At 59.0% G+C, this 14179-nt stretch overlaps 1 protein-coding gene across 1 annotated transcript in view; it reads right to left on the bottom strand.

Moving 5' to 3' along the window:
* ELFN1 (extracellular leucine rich repeat and fibronectin type III domain containing 1) overlaps window positions 1–12533 on the bottom strand; it is a 32411-nt gene extending 19878 nt beyond the window's left edge. Inside the window, exon 1 of the mRNA XM_027125590.1 lies at window positions 12375–12533. The gene's annotated coding sequence lies outside the window, so the exon portion shown is untranslated. The remainder of the gene's footprint in view (window positions 1–12374) is intronic.
* Window positions 12534–14179: the final 1646 nt, after the last annotated feature.

Below are 14179 nucleotides of genomic sequence, written 5' to 3'. Positions count from 1 at the left end.
AAAATGTTTTGAAAAGGAATGGGCTGCTGTGTGAGACTGAGCTCCCCGTCGCCAGAGGTGTGCAAAGAGAGGTAGGCATCAGAGCAGGCACTCACGCTGGAGCGGGGTGGGCTAAAGCAGTGATTCCTAAACCAGGAAAACCACCAGGACACTTGTGAGCTTTAAAAACACAGCCCCCCCAGGACCCGACTCTGGTTTCTGTCTCAAGGCCCCACTGGACTAGCTGGGGCACTGTCTGGTCTGTGCTTTGTTTCCAGGCCCCGAGGACCAAGCCCAGGCCACTCGGGCTGTTGACCAGCTCAGCCAGTCCCAGGGCTGGGGCAGAAGGCTGTCAGTTTCACAGCCGTTGAGCAGAGGATGACATGTACCAGCCCCGAACTTGATCCCTAGAGTTGCTGGCCAAGGGCCTTCCAGGACGTGTGATGCAAGGCTCCCACTGCACAGATGGAAACACTGAGGCCAGAGAGGAGAGGGGTGTCAGGACCACGGGAGGGGGTTCGGCGAGGATGGAGGGCGGGCTGGAGCCCGAGCCTTCCTGCCTTCTTTCCGGGGCCTCTCTGTATCACAGGCTTCACGACCCCTGGTGGACAGAGCCACGCTGGTGACCCCCTGCAGAGGTCCCTCCGGCCAGGCCCGGCCTCCACCAGGTGCTGAGGAACCGTGTGACGGTTGAACTTGGCAGGCTGGGCAGGTGCATACGCTCTCTGCAACGGCTCCCGGGAGAGGCCGAATCCCTGTCTCACGAGCCGACAGCTCTGACGTGCCTGCCTCTCCCACCCGGTCGACAAAGCATTTAATGGTTCCTACGTGCCAGGAGCCCCGCCAGGGAGGCAGGGCAAACAGGGTGAACCGTCCAGCAAGGTGCCCGCCCTTGCTGTGCCGTCCCAGCGAGCTTGAGGAATCACATCAAGAGAACCTTCCAGCTCTGGCCTCTGCCCTCTAAGGGCCTGTACTCACAAGCCCAGAGAGGGCAAGGAATGTTCCCCGGGTCACACAGCAAGGTCACAGCAGACCCAGGACGAGGGCCTGGCTGTCCTGAGCCCTTCTCCAGGGGGCTCCTCTGTACCTCCACCCCAACCCCGCGCCAGGACATCAGGGCCGCGCAGCAGCCCCGGGGCTGGGAGTCCAGGAGGAGGTCGTGCGAGCGATGAACACTGTAGCTGGTTCCCTTCTGCCTGCTCTTCCCCCACAAACAGGGTGCCAGAGCGGAGGGGCTGAGAGCTGGCTCTGCAGACGAGTTGCCACTCGCCAGATGAGGGCCTTGGGCACGCCGCTAAATGTCTGTGTCACTGCTTCCTCGTCAGAGAGCCCCAGAGGGCTGAGAGGATGTTATAATCACGCCAGGTAACTGTCATCAAACGTTTGATTTTACAAGCGCTGAGGCACGTATTTAAATGCTATTCAACACAAAGCAACACGACGATGGGTCTTATTTGACAGACGAGGAAACTGAGGCACCACAAGGGCGAGGAGCACGTCAGTGGGTGGCCAGGCTGGGACCTGGACCAGGCGGACGGCGTGGGCTGCCCACTGGACCGTCTCAGTACGAGAGGTCTGAGCTAAGTCTCAGCGTCATCAGTACTTCCAACAATAACGTAAGGGTGTCTTACGATATAAAATAAAAAGTAATCGTAACAGCCAGGTCTGTGGAAAGGGGGGCCCAAGTACAAAGATGGGGGCGCTCAGAGGAGGAGGGGATCCAGTCCAGGAAGGGAGAGGTGGTCTCAGGGCCCATGAAGCCCGAAGCAGGAAGGGCCTTCCAGGACCTCGGGCTGCACTGGCCACATTCCTGGCTCATGACGCCAGGCAGGGGGCTGTCTGGGCCTCACCTGCCCCACCGGGTCCGGCTGGGTCGGTGAAGGTGGCTGCCCGGTCCTTCCCCAGCACACGGCCTCGGGGCGCTCTCTGCTGCAGCGGGCTGGGGGCCGACGCTGGTTGGGGGGTGGGCCCGCTGCCCCTTTCTGGAGGCTGGACGGGCCTTGAGGGGAATCAAAGGTGGGCGAGGACTCCCCGGGCCCCGGCTGGAGGCTTGGGACCCCTGGCTGGTCCCACCCTCGTCTTCCCAGCAGAGGGGGTGGGTGGTGGTCCCAGGCTGCGTCCCAGCGAGAACCTGGGCTTCCCCGTGATGAGGGAAACGGGGTGGGAGTGGGGCTGGAGAGGAGGGGCGTCTCCTGGGACAGCTCCAGGCCACACGGAGCTCACGGGGGGAGACGTGCCGGGATGCTGTCTCGGGGCTGAAAGAGAGGAGGCCGGGCCTGCAGGTGCCACCCGCCCCCCAGGGGCCTGCTCCTTCCTGGTCTCAGTGCTCGTCACCACCCCCGTCACCCCCATTTGAAACGAGTCCTCCGGGCCCTGCTGTGTCTCTGGTTTTCATGATGACGGCACAGATCTGCCGGGGGCCCCAGGAAGCAGCTCCCCACGGACTCAGTGTGAACAGCCGTCCAACACGGCTCCTGTTCCAGAGGCCCGGGGGGCTCTGAGCCCGATTCTCCCCTGCAAAACGGGGACCGTGGCTCCCACACTGCCCGCCCACCTTGCACAGACAAATGGCGAGCAAGTCCCCCCCACGTGTCAGATGCTGGGCCAACAGGGGTGCAGAGGCCAGCAAGGCCAATGCCTTGGAATTGCCGGTCTGGTGGAGGAGACAGAGCTCCAGCTGGCACGAGTGAGATGTAATCGTGAGACAGCACTGCGGGGAGCTGGCGCAGGGGGATCCGTCCGGGGGTCCAGGTCTCGGCCCGTGTTCCCAGAGACCTGAGAGAGAGCTTGGCTATGCAAAGGCCATAGGTGAAAAGACGGGCGGGGCCTATGAGGAAGTACAGAGGCCAGAAGAGCCGGAACTTGGAAGGTGGGGTTGGTGGGGTGAAAGGAACCCGCTGGGGCAGACCTGCTGGGAGCTCTGATCTCAGCCCGGGGGCACTGGGGAGCCACTGAAGGTTCAGTAGAGAGGAGGAATGATTACCCTGGCTGTTGACGGAGAATGAACTACTGCAGGAAACAGTGGGTGTGCAGGGAATAGAGAGGAAGCTGCAACAGTCACTGAAGGAGGGAGGACAGGGTTCTGGGCTGGCTCATGGAGGGAAACGGAGAGATGAGGGGAGGCAGCCACGAGACACAGACAGTACCCAGCGGAAACGCACACACGCGTGCGCAGGGAGACTCGGGTGCTCACAGCAGCACTATTTGTAACAGCCCCAGCTGGACACTACCCGCTGCCCATCAACAGGAGCCCAGACAGCACACTGTGACACACCCACACCATAGGACAGTCATGACACAGCGACAGGATGGGCGAGCCCTAAGGACGCAACATGTGATACACGTCACAAACACGAGGTTGAGCGAACCATTTACACAGAGCTCCAAAACGGGCAGTGTGGGTACAGGAAGGTGGTGGTCACCCTTGGGGTGGTGGACGGAAGGGGACACGAGGAGGGCCTCGGGGGGCTGGTGATGCCCTTGATCTGGGTCCCAGGGACACGAGTGTGTCCGGTTCATAGAAGTTTATTGAGCTAAACGTACTTGTGACTCCTCACTTTCTGTCTGTTACGCTCCAATAAAAGATTCGAGAGAGAGAGAGAAACGGGGTACTTGGGAGGTCAGACCAATGTCACCTGGAGATTTACTGGGTGGTGGGAGACCAGGGGCAGTGAGTGATGATGAGTTGGTACAGTCAGAGCCATGCCGAGCTTGGGGTGCCTGTGACGGAGGATGAGGGGAGATGCCCAAGGCCTGGGCCGGGCAGAGAAGACCGGGCAGAGGGGGGAGATGGTCCAGGCGCTGCCCGCACGGTGTGGCTGAGGCCGGGCAGGGAAAGGGCACAGCAGGAGAAGAAAGCGTGGGCAGGGACTTCAGGAGGACCCGCACTTAGGGACACCTGAGAGGGAAGTGTGTCCAGAGGCAGGAGGGCTCAGATGCCAAGAGCAGAGAAGAGGATGTTTCAGGACAGAAGGTGTGATCCGGGGCACTGAGTCCCGGGCACGTGGGAACCTCTGAAGTCACAGGGCGCTGCAATTGTCGGGGTCCCGAGTTCACAGATGAGCTGGGATCAGGGCACGTCCCAGAGGTCTCCTCCACGTGTATCAGGCGAGTGTCACCTGTGCTGGAACCAGCCCAGGCTGCAAGGGCTCAGAACACACTAAAGAGGGGCAGGGGCAGGTGGGGGACAAGGCTGGCACGTGCAGGGAGAGCAGGCGCCCACGCCGTGAGCTGAGGACGGACAGAGGGGCTGACAGGGTGTGGGGGAGGGAGCCATCTCTGAGCGATGGGTATGTTCACGGATGGGTGTGTGCAGACCAGACTCTCAAGGATGAAGGAGGGGGAGGGGTCTGGGGGGGTCGGGGCTGCCTGACCCAGACCTGGCCCTGTTGGTGGGGAGGGTGGCCCTGGGGTGTGGAGAAGCGGCAGGGGCGGGGCAGCATTCAGCGCCCTGACTCTGTGCAGGTGCTCAGGACCATGGACAGCTCTGGGCTGGCCCTAGATGCTCCGCAGAGGCCTAAACGGGGAACCCAAGCTCCTGCCTCTGGGACATCCCACCCTCAGCACCACAGAACCCCAGGCTCAGAGAGGCTGACAGACGTGCTAAGAAGGAGGAATGAGGACACGGCTGAGACCAAGTGTCACTAACACAGGGTCTGGGGGCTGCACTGTCCATAGAGCGGAAACAGACAAGATGATCTGTCTCTAGGTAGGGTGGCCACAGTTTGCCCTGCCAGTGTAATTGTTAACACTGCCTCTTTTTACTCTCAAAAGTGCTTCCGGTTTGGACGCTAACTTACAGAGCCTCCCTCTTGCTAGAGGACCTTTCCATTCAAAACGTACTAATGATCTCCTCTTGCTCCATAACTGTCAGTAACGGCAAGCTTCCTGCCCAGACCAGTGAGGCTCTGGGAGTGGACAAGTCACACGCCAGCCCCAGCCCCCATTCACCAGCCAGGCCGGCCAAGGATGCCCTGCACCTGCTTCTTCTCCCCGCAGGTCCTGAGGCCACAGGACGTCCAAGAAGAATGCGTGACCAAGCTCTCTTGTTGGTCACCAGTTTCTATCCTCCTCTTCCTTTACTACTCGACCCACATAAAGACTGTGGTTCCCAGCATCCCTTGCAGATAGGCAGGGCCTATGACCCAGTTCCAGCCAACGGGATGTGAGTGGAGGTTGAAGGGCACCACTGCTGAATCACTCCCTTGAAAGGAACGGGCATGCATGCACCTTGCCCAGTTAGGATGCAGATGTGATGGTGGGAAATGCAGCAGCCACTTTGGTCCCAGACACAGAAGCCACAGGTTATAGTGACAGAGCTGCCCTACCAGCCCTGGGCCACAGGCTTCTGGGCTGCTTTGTGAACAAGAAATAAAGTTCTATCTCATTTGAAGTATCGTATTTTTGGAGAACTTTAACGGCTCACTAATAGAGATGAGGGCCTTCTCAGTCGGGGGACAGATTACGAGGGAGAGAGCTCAATGGGGTCTGGAGATGCTCCGGGGGCCGGGAACAAAGGAGAGGCAGAGTTGGCAGCCCCGCCGCACACCCTGCAAGCTTGTCCCCCCCACTCTCCATCTTACCTCTCTCCACCCGCCCACCACAGCCCAGGCCCGGGCCACTTCCTACGCTGTGTGCATGCCAAGTGCTATGCAAACACCCTTTCTCACATCTGGAAAGGCCTCCTCTCCGCCACCCACCCCAAGTCCTGCCCATCCTTCCCTCCAGGAAGCCGGCTCTGTCCGGTCTGCTTCTCTGAGCTCTGCGCACTCACACATCCTGTCTGGAGGGCTCAAGGCCCACGGGAGCCCCTTCCCCAGCCAGGCCTGGCCCTCCAGCTGCACAGACCAAGCACAGCGCCCACCTCTGCCCACCCTCCCCAGGAGCCTCAGTGTTGGCAGGTCAGCCTGGAACTGCAGCCGGCCATACGCGCTCGGCATCTCAGGGCCGAACCGCAAGCGACCAGGCCAGAGGCATTCATGGGTCCGGGGCCAGGACAGGCAGGGAGCCCCTGCGGGCTCCAGGCACCCTTGCTGTCCACGCAGAGAGCAGCGAGGGTGGGAGCCCTGGGCGCGGCGGGGGGCAGGACCCTCAACCCTTCTGCACCTCCATTTCCCGGGGGCGGTCACAGCAGGGACGCCTGTCACTCAGGGCCACTGTGGGGAGTGAGCTCTGGCATGGAGAGGGCCTGCACACAGCGGCACTCAGTAAACGCATCCTCGCTCCCTCCACCCTTCCCTCCCTCCTGAACATCCTGGCAGAGAAGCTTCTCTAGAGCTCTGGGTCACGTCCATATCAAATCACCACGACGAAGAAACAACTGTCTGCTGGTTCCCCTTCCGGCTCCCATGCCCCGTGCCTGCCGCCCTCTCTGGCCTGCTCCAAACCCCGCTCTTCACCCCATTCCCCCTCCCATCACCCCCACAGCTGTCATCACCCCGGCCTGGGCAGCGGCCTCCCCTCGCTGGTCCCTCCCGCTCCCCGCACGCCCAGACCCACTCTGGCTGCAGCCCTGGCTGTGAGTCACTGGGGCTGAGCATGCAGAGGAGGGGGAGGGCAGGGCGGAGCCTGGGGCCCCCCCGGGATCATGGGGACACGTATGCACAGAGGGGCATATGCACACGTGTGCAGGCTGTGGACACCCACGAAGCAGGAGGTGGGAAGGGGGGAAGGCAGGGGAGGAGGCAGAGGTGGGCTACTCCTCGGTGCCTCTCATTCACTTCATCAAAGGGCCCCACCAGCAGCTGCCACACCCCCATCGTACGGACGAAGAACAGAGAGGTGAAGTGACTCACCCCTGACTGCACAGCTGGCCAGCACTGGCACCCATATTGAAATCTGGGACCTAGACTGGGTCCCTGGCAGTGGCGCCAAGGAGATGGGTCAGAAGTCAGGTCTACGAGGGAGGGGGCGAGAAGCTCAGGCTGAAGGAAAAACCCGTAGCAGAGATGGGTGCACGGGGCCGCAGGCCCAACCCAGGAGCCCTGGCCCGAAGGAGAAGGGGTCTCCAGGGCCTGCGCAGCCAGAGACAGCCCAGAACAGGAGGCGCCCCGAGGCTCGACCCTCCTCCCGCTAATTCACTCCAGGAACCAGAGGATGTACGTTCTATGAGGAAACGAAAAGGCAAATTAAGGTCTAGGAACAGAAACGTGGCCCCGCAAGCCTGGCCCACCAGCTGGCTGGAGGGACACACAGGCCAAGGAGGGGCTTTGCCGGAGGCCCAAGGGGGAGCACAGGGACCCAGGGCCCAGGAGGGCTGCGGGAGAGGGGAGAGACGCTCCCCCATCCAGGGCAGCTCTGTACAGGCTGACTGGACACCCCTGCAGGTGGCTAGGGCAGTGTGGGTCCGCGGGGACGAGAAATGCGACAGAGGCAGAGCCACCCTCAAGCTGAGCCCACTGTGGACAGCAGGAGCCAGGTGTGGGGTGGAGGGGGGAAGAATGCCCCGAGGCGGGGCCACGACTCATCTCACAAAGGCCAGCACGTGGCCTCGTGAACACAGGGCAGGGGTCTACTGCCTGGAAAACAGGAGGCACCAACTAAGCATGCGACAGATAGAGGGACCATTTAGTGAGAACCAACCATGAGGCGGTAGTGGACCACAGTGGGCAAGAGAACAGGCTCAGGTTGTTATCCTGATAACCAGGAACAGACTCGGCCAGTATACTCCCTTCCCTTCACCTCCTCTGCTTTTCCCACCCGAGATGCAGATACGATGGCTGGAGGCACAGCAGCCATCTGGGGGCCATGAGGACAAATGCTAAGACTGGCCAAGGGAGCAGCTACAAGGAAACTGAATTGCTGATAACTTCCTTAGACTGTGTACCACCCCCACTGCTGCACTCTCTACACGAGAAAAATGAATTGCTACATGGGGTTCAACCACACAAGTGTCAGGTTTCTTCTGTCTTGTTCGGCCAAATTCAATCCCTAGCTGACACAGCATAAAATAATGCTGAATAATTTCATTAGACAGTTACTCTTAATTTAATTCTTTTCAGTGCTGCTGATTACATCAAAAGAAAGTCTCAGATCAGGGCTAGTAAAGTCTTGAACACCTGTGCACACTTGCTGTTTTCCCTCTTTAATAAAGCGATAGCAGGCCTTGGGCTCTGAGCTTCCTCTGGGCCGCGGCATCCAACTAGAATTTAATAACATTGCTTTGTTTCCACTGAATTTATTTTTATGATTATGAATTCTATTTATGGAAAAGGAGGCTTGTTTTCTATTTGTAGTAGTGCCATAAAAGTTCCCTTTTAAATAAATGTATTTAAGTTTTTAAAAAGTAAATTTACTTAGAGAAAAACAGTAACAACACAGTCAGAGGGAGTGTGTGTGCGTGTGTGTGTGTGTGTGTGTGTGGCGGGGGGCGGGAGCATGGAGGAGAGGGTAACATGGGTGGCTACTCCCCAGCCCTGCACTTCGGCTGCTGGGGACTGTCTGCTCCTGAGCTCCGGGTAGGCTGAAGGCTGGGGGCTGATCTCCGTTGTTTGTCCGGCCTGGGGCAGGGAGTGGACGGCTGGACCCCGGGCGTCGGGAATCTCTAAAAGGTGGAGCTCAGAGTCGTGCGCTGGGCAATCAGGTGATGAGATGTGAGCAGGGGTTTGAAGCTGTCCTGGTAACCAAGCCACTAACTCAAAGTCTCAGCTCCCTCCAGCCTGTCTGTGTGAGGCCCCGACTTCAAAAGCGGGGCCTCCAGGAGCAGGCGTGACCTTTTGCTAATTAGCTCGGGCTGTTTGCTCTGCGGCCGCCAGCTGATCTCTGGACAGCAGCTCTAACTCTAGCCACTGCTGCCTGTCACCATCCGGCAGATAAATAACTCCGCTCCTTGGAGAGAAGGGGGTGGGGAACCATGACAGCTGGAGGGCTGGGGGAGGGGCAGGGATGTGCAAGAGGGGAGGGGGTGGGTCCCGACGGTGCTGGGTGGCCAGTCACCCTTAGGTCATGCCAGCTGTGCTGGGGAAAGCATCACCCCGTTTCTCAAAGAAGAAAACCGAGGCCTAGGGAGGGGAGGGGTCTTACAGAGATGGGGCTGGGGTCCCAGCTCTGCTAGCTCCCAGATCCCCCTCTCACCCACCACCCACAGCCCAGGGCCACTCGCTGGGCTCTGTCCCTGGTGCTGAGCAAGTGCCGGCACAGAGCTGGCCCTGACAGGTCACCTGGGGCCACCAGAACACTCAGAAGGTTCCTTCTGGACTCTTTAGTCATTGCTTCAATATAAGACACTTCTAAGGACGAGGTCTTAGGACCAGGAAACGGAGGAGGAAGGAGGCAAGAATAGACCAAGAAAGTTCAAGTCGCTGAATGACAAAATGTTCTATCTGGAAGGGATCTCAGGAACAACAGCCCTACCCCCAGGCGCCTGGAGAAGACCTAGTGCAAGGCGTGGGCTCCCCCGCCAGACCCCGCAGGAGCGCCACCATCTGCTTTGCCACCTGCCTGCTCAGGTGGGGCGGGGCTGGGAAACGTCCCATCCATTCATCCCACAAACATTCATTCAGCGTCTGCCACCCGTCAGGCTCAGGAGGCTCCCCGCGGAACACGCAGCCTGGGGCCAGTACAAGGGCTCCAGGGCCAAGGCAGGAGGGGGATGCCCCCCGGCCGTGGGGGTCCCGGACTAGCTCGGGTGAGCCCGAACTTGACGTGGGCTGGGGAGAGCGGGCACCTCGGAAGGAAGGGAAGAACTAACATTTATCTAACGTGATGGGCCAGAGACACTCCCATTTCATGCTGGGGGGGCAAGGGGTGATACCCCTTACTGTTTCCTGAGCGCCTACTGTACACCAGGCGATTCACACATCCCACTGAACACTCTCCTTAAGGGAGAGATTATTATCTCTACTTTACCGATTTAAAAAACGTGAGGTCATAAGCGAAGTCAGCCAGAAAGAGAATGACAAATACCTTATGATATCACTTACGTATGGAATCTAAAATACGACACAGGGACTTCCCTGGCGGTCCAAGGGTTAAGACTCCACGCTTCCAATGGAGGGGGCGCGGGTTCGATCCCTGGTTGGGGAACTAAGGTCCCACATGCCACGCAGTGCAGCCAAAAATTAATAAGTAAATAAAATGAAATAAATAAAGTACGACGTGAACTTATCTACGAAACAGAAACAGACTCACAGACACAGAGGACAAACTCGAGGTGGCGGGGCGGGGTGGGGGAGGGATGGATTGGGAGTTTGGGATGAGCAGATGCAAACTATTACATATAGGATGGATAAACAACAAGGTCCTACTGTAGAGCACAGAGAACTATATTCAGTATCCTGTGATAAACCAGCATGGAAAAGTATATGAAAAAGAATGTATAGATGTATAACTGAGTCACTCTGCTCTACAGCAGAAATGAACACACCCTTGTAAATCAGCTATAGTTCAATAATTTTCTAAAACGTGGGAGGCCAGAGGTAGCGAGTGACCTCTCCAGCACTGGACATCCAAAATTCAGCAGAGTAGGGTCTGTCCGACACCAAATTCACTCCAAAGACAGACGGACCTTGGAGAGAGGATATTCCAGGCAAAGGTACCACCATGAGCAAAGGCACAGGGTAGGAAAGGACTGAGCTGACGCCAGGGCCTCAGCTAAACCCGGGCTGTCCTGCACCTTCACGGCCATGCCAATGGCCTGAGGTCAGCACCCCCGAATCCACCCAGCCGGGCCCTAAGTGTACACTCTCTACCACAGCCCTGGGCCTCCGGGGTGTCCCGTCCACCCCTGCGTCACGCTCCACTGCTGTGTGGTTCAGTCTGGACGCCCATGGGGGTCTTAGGCTACTGTGTGGTCAGAGCTGCCCCCACCCCAGACTGTCCTATCTTCTCAACTTCTCAACAAATCCATGGAGAAGGTTCTTGGGGACCCCACCATATTTCATATGGGAAACTAAGGCCCACTGAGGGGCAGGTGCCGGTCTCTGTCACATGGAGTCAGAGCCCAGCCCACCCCCAACCCCGACTTCCTGGATGATATCAGCTAAAGAGACGGGGGGCCACGGGGCAGCATGAACTGCATCCTCACACACTTCCCTCCTGCTAAACCTGGAGGTCCCTGGAGGGACAGGGGTCTCCACCCACCATGCCCAGGGTCTGGCAAATGGCGGGCACTCGATGGCCGTCTGGAGAATGACGGAAGGAGCAGTGACCAGGCGGCTTAACCCTGTGACCCGGCCCCAGCCCAGCGCTCCGCCCGCGCCTGCGCTCTGACCCTCACCCACGCCAAGCCTGCCCGCCCCCAGGGCTTTGCTCGGCCGCTCCCTCTGCCCGGGACCCCTGCGGCCTCTTCTCCTGCCGGTGGGCTCCTCTCCGTCCTCGATTCCTCTTCAGAACCACCTCCCCAAAGCCTCACTCGAAAGCCACGCTGAGGAGCCACGTGCCGGAGGACAAAGCTTCACAAATCCCCAGACGCCTCCTGTCACAGTCCGTTAGAGTGGGCAGAGCATAAGACCACCATCACTTTAAATGAACCCAGTTGACAGGATTCTGTAACAGCCGAACACAGCAGGCAACAGTCTACTGCAAACACCCAAAACCTAAAATCCACTTTTCAAGGTACCGTGTCACTTACCAACAGCACCTCCTGCTGGTTCAGTGAAACATTACAACCCAGCTCTATCAGACGAGGAAACTCCCATTCACAGCACCTGCCTAGGAGCCAAGTTTGAAAACTGCTGAGTCAGAGTCCCAGGACCACACGAAGTACTTGTGGCCTGGAGAAACCCGAGATACAGTCGACAGAAGAGGGCATATCTGTGATTTCTGAACGCACTGAAGGAAAACAGCTTGTCCAGCGACTTTCCAGCTGGAGGTGAGACTCCAGCAGACACAGCACAGCTGGTCACTGAACACCTGGCCACTGGGATGGCAGCTTCAAGCCCCATCATTCACTTAGGTATTCAATGCAGCATCTCAGATAATTTTTTCCATATAAGCCTGTCTTCAAATATACACGGAGTCAATATTAACATATACCGCGCAGCAGGTACGGCTTTACGCTCCAACACGTGACGCCGCATCTTCTCCCATAAAGTGGTGGAAGACGAAATCGCTTTTACCCCACAGAGCATCCCCTGACTCATCAGGGGAGGATGCTGGACAGGCCTGAGCACGGCCACTGCCTACTCAGACCATTCTCGGGTCCCCTGAAACCCCCCGTCCCTCTTGCTGAGTCTTAGGGAGCCCCTGCAGCCTTTGCCCGTTTCCTCTGTGGGCTGGGCAGCACCTCTGAACGGGAGCCAGACCCTAAAGGCCGACTGTTTTCTGCAGGAACGGCCGAATTTCCCCCCACCCCTTCCAGGCCGCACCCATGACCCAGCACACCTGCCTCCCAGGTCCTTATGAACTGGCCCTGCCCCCCTTTGCCGGGACAGCCAATGAGCAAGGGCATCCCTTACCTCCGGGTCAGGGCCCGCCGATGACCTGGCCTGTCTGAGAAGACCAGGCTGGTGTGTTCCTCCCCAAGGGGGTCGTAGGCATCACATCCTCGTTTCAGGACACAGAGGGAGAGCACGGGTCCAGACAAAGTGCAGGACACGGTGTCACCAAGGCAGCTTCCACTGTGTGGAGACAGAGGGGAGAGGAGTTGAGAAGGGAACGGGCCTTTCGGAAGATCCCATCTACCCGAGCACAGGGGGAGTCTCTGCCCTGTGTGTGCTCACTGTGTGGGTAACAAAACGGAGGGCAAGCGAGGAGCTGACACAGAGGCAAGAGATCAACAGAACTTCGCGGTCCAGACCGGCTGGGCCCGTGGTCACTGCTGCGATTCCAGCCCATTCCACCCTGCGGTGGCCCCAGTGTCGGGCAGGGAGCCCCAGGAACAGAAGCCTTCGACCCCCGGCCCGGCTCTGGCTGACATAATGAGCTTGTGACCTCAGCAATTCAGTTTACAGCCCGAGCCCCCTCGCCTGCCCACCAGGTGTGACCGATCATCTATCCTGGCTCAGCCCCAACCTGCGCTGAGCGTCCTCAGTGCCGAGGACCTTCCACGCGCCTCATTTCACCCTCACTCTTCAATCACTCGATCCCCACTTTGCAGGTAGGGAAACTGAGGGCGAGGGGCCATCCTCTTGCGGGGGCACACAGGGGAGATGCAGTAAGGAGCCGCGTTTGGACAAAGCCCACGGCCACCATGCCACCGCTCTCTGCCTTTGTTTCCAGCCAACTCGAGGGCAGCACCACCTGGTTTGGGGTGAGGGGGTGCCCAGAGGAAGCGGCATCTTTGGGACAAGGGGGATCCCGGGAGTAGGATGGGGGCGCTCCGGCACACCTTCAGCCCCTGGAGGCCCGGCAGTGACCCTCAAGGGCCTGGGCAGGAGCCGGATCCCCACGCAGTCTGCCTGCGCCTCCCATCCCCCCACTCGGAAGCCCCCCAGGCTCCTGGGCTGGGGGTGGGAGCTGAAAGGGAGAGGGAGCCTGTCCTGTGAGTGCAAATAGATGAGAGAGTGGCGCATAATTACCTAAAATTGTTGGTTAGAAGCGGATGTAAATAACCAAAAAAATATGTGGGGAAGTGGGGGGAATGCTCATCAATTAGAGTTAATTACTTAACAGCTAATTGAAATAATAATGAATGTATTTGAATATGCTAATGAGGCTGAACCTGCCTTGGAAAAGGTAATTGGAATAAAAATAGAGAGGACGCGGGGCTCAGAAGCTCCCTGAAGCCTGGCCCCCCCCCACCCCCGGAGGATTCCAGGCTGAGACCGCAGCCCAGGGACCCAGAGGGCCACATCCCTTCCCACCCCCAAGGCCTTTGCCCACCCTGGCTGCCCACCCAGAGTGCCCTCTGCTCTCCTCTCCTGGGTCCCGGTGACCCTGACAACCCCAGCTCGGCCTCCCAGCTGCCCAGAGCCAGCAGAGGGGCTGCCTCGCCCCACGAAGCCCCGGAGGAGAAGCAGGAACGCACGCTTACCGAGTGCCCACTGTATTCCCAGCCCAGCTTCGAAAAGAGTCCCGCATTACAGACGAGGAAACAGCTCGGGAACCCCAGGCACCCTGCCGTCTCGGCCGGCACCAGGCAGGGCCAGGGCCCGGGTTTCCGGCTACCCTCAGACATCCTAGCAAAGCTGTCCGAGGCGGACCAGTGGCCCCCATGCTCCCACGCGTGTGAGCAGAAGCCAGGCCACCGTACGGGGAGATCCACGGTCCCTGGTCTGCGCGTGGGTCCTGCGGTCTCACACTACCTGAGCTTTCACTCTCC

Source organism: Aethalodelphis obliquidens, unplaced genomic scaffold, assembly GCF_003676395.1.
Source record: "Aethalodelphis obliquidens isolate GAN/ISIS:26980383/991018 unplaced genomic scaffold, ASM367639v1 scaffold30, whole genome shotgun sequence".
Lineage (NCBI taxonomy): Eukaryota > Metazoa > Chordata > Mammalia > Artiodactyla > Delphinidae > Aethalodelphis > Aethalodelphis obliquidens.
The sequence above is the reverse complement of the archived record's forward strand: the minus strand, read 5'-3'. Positions and strand labels throughout refer to the sequence as shown.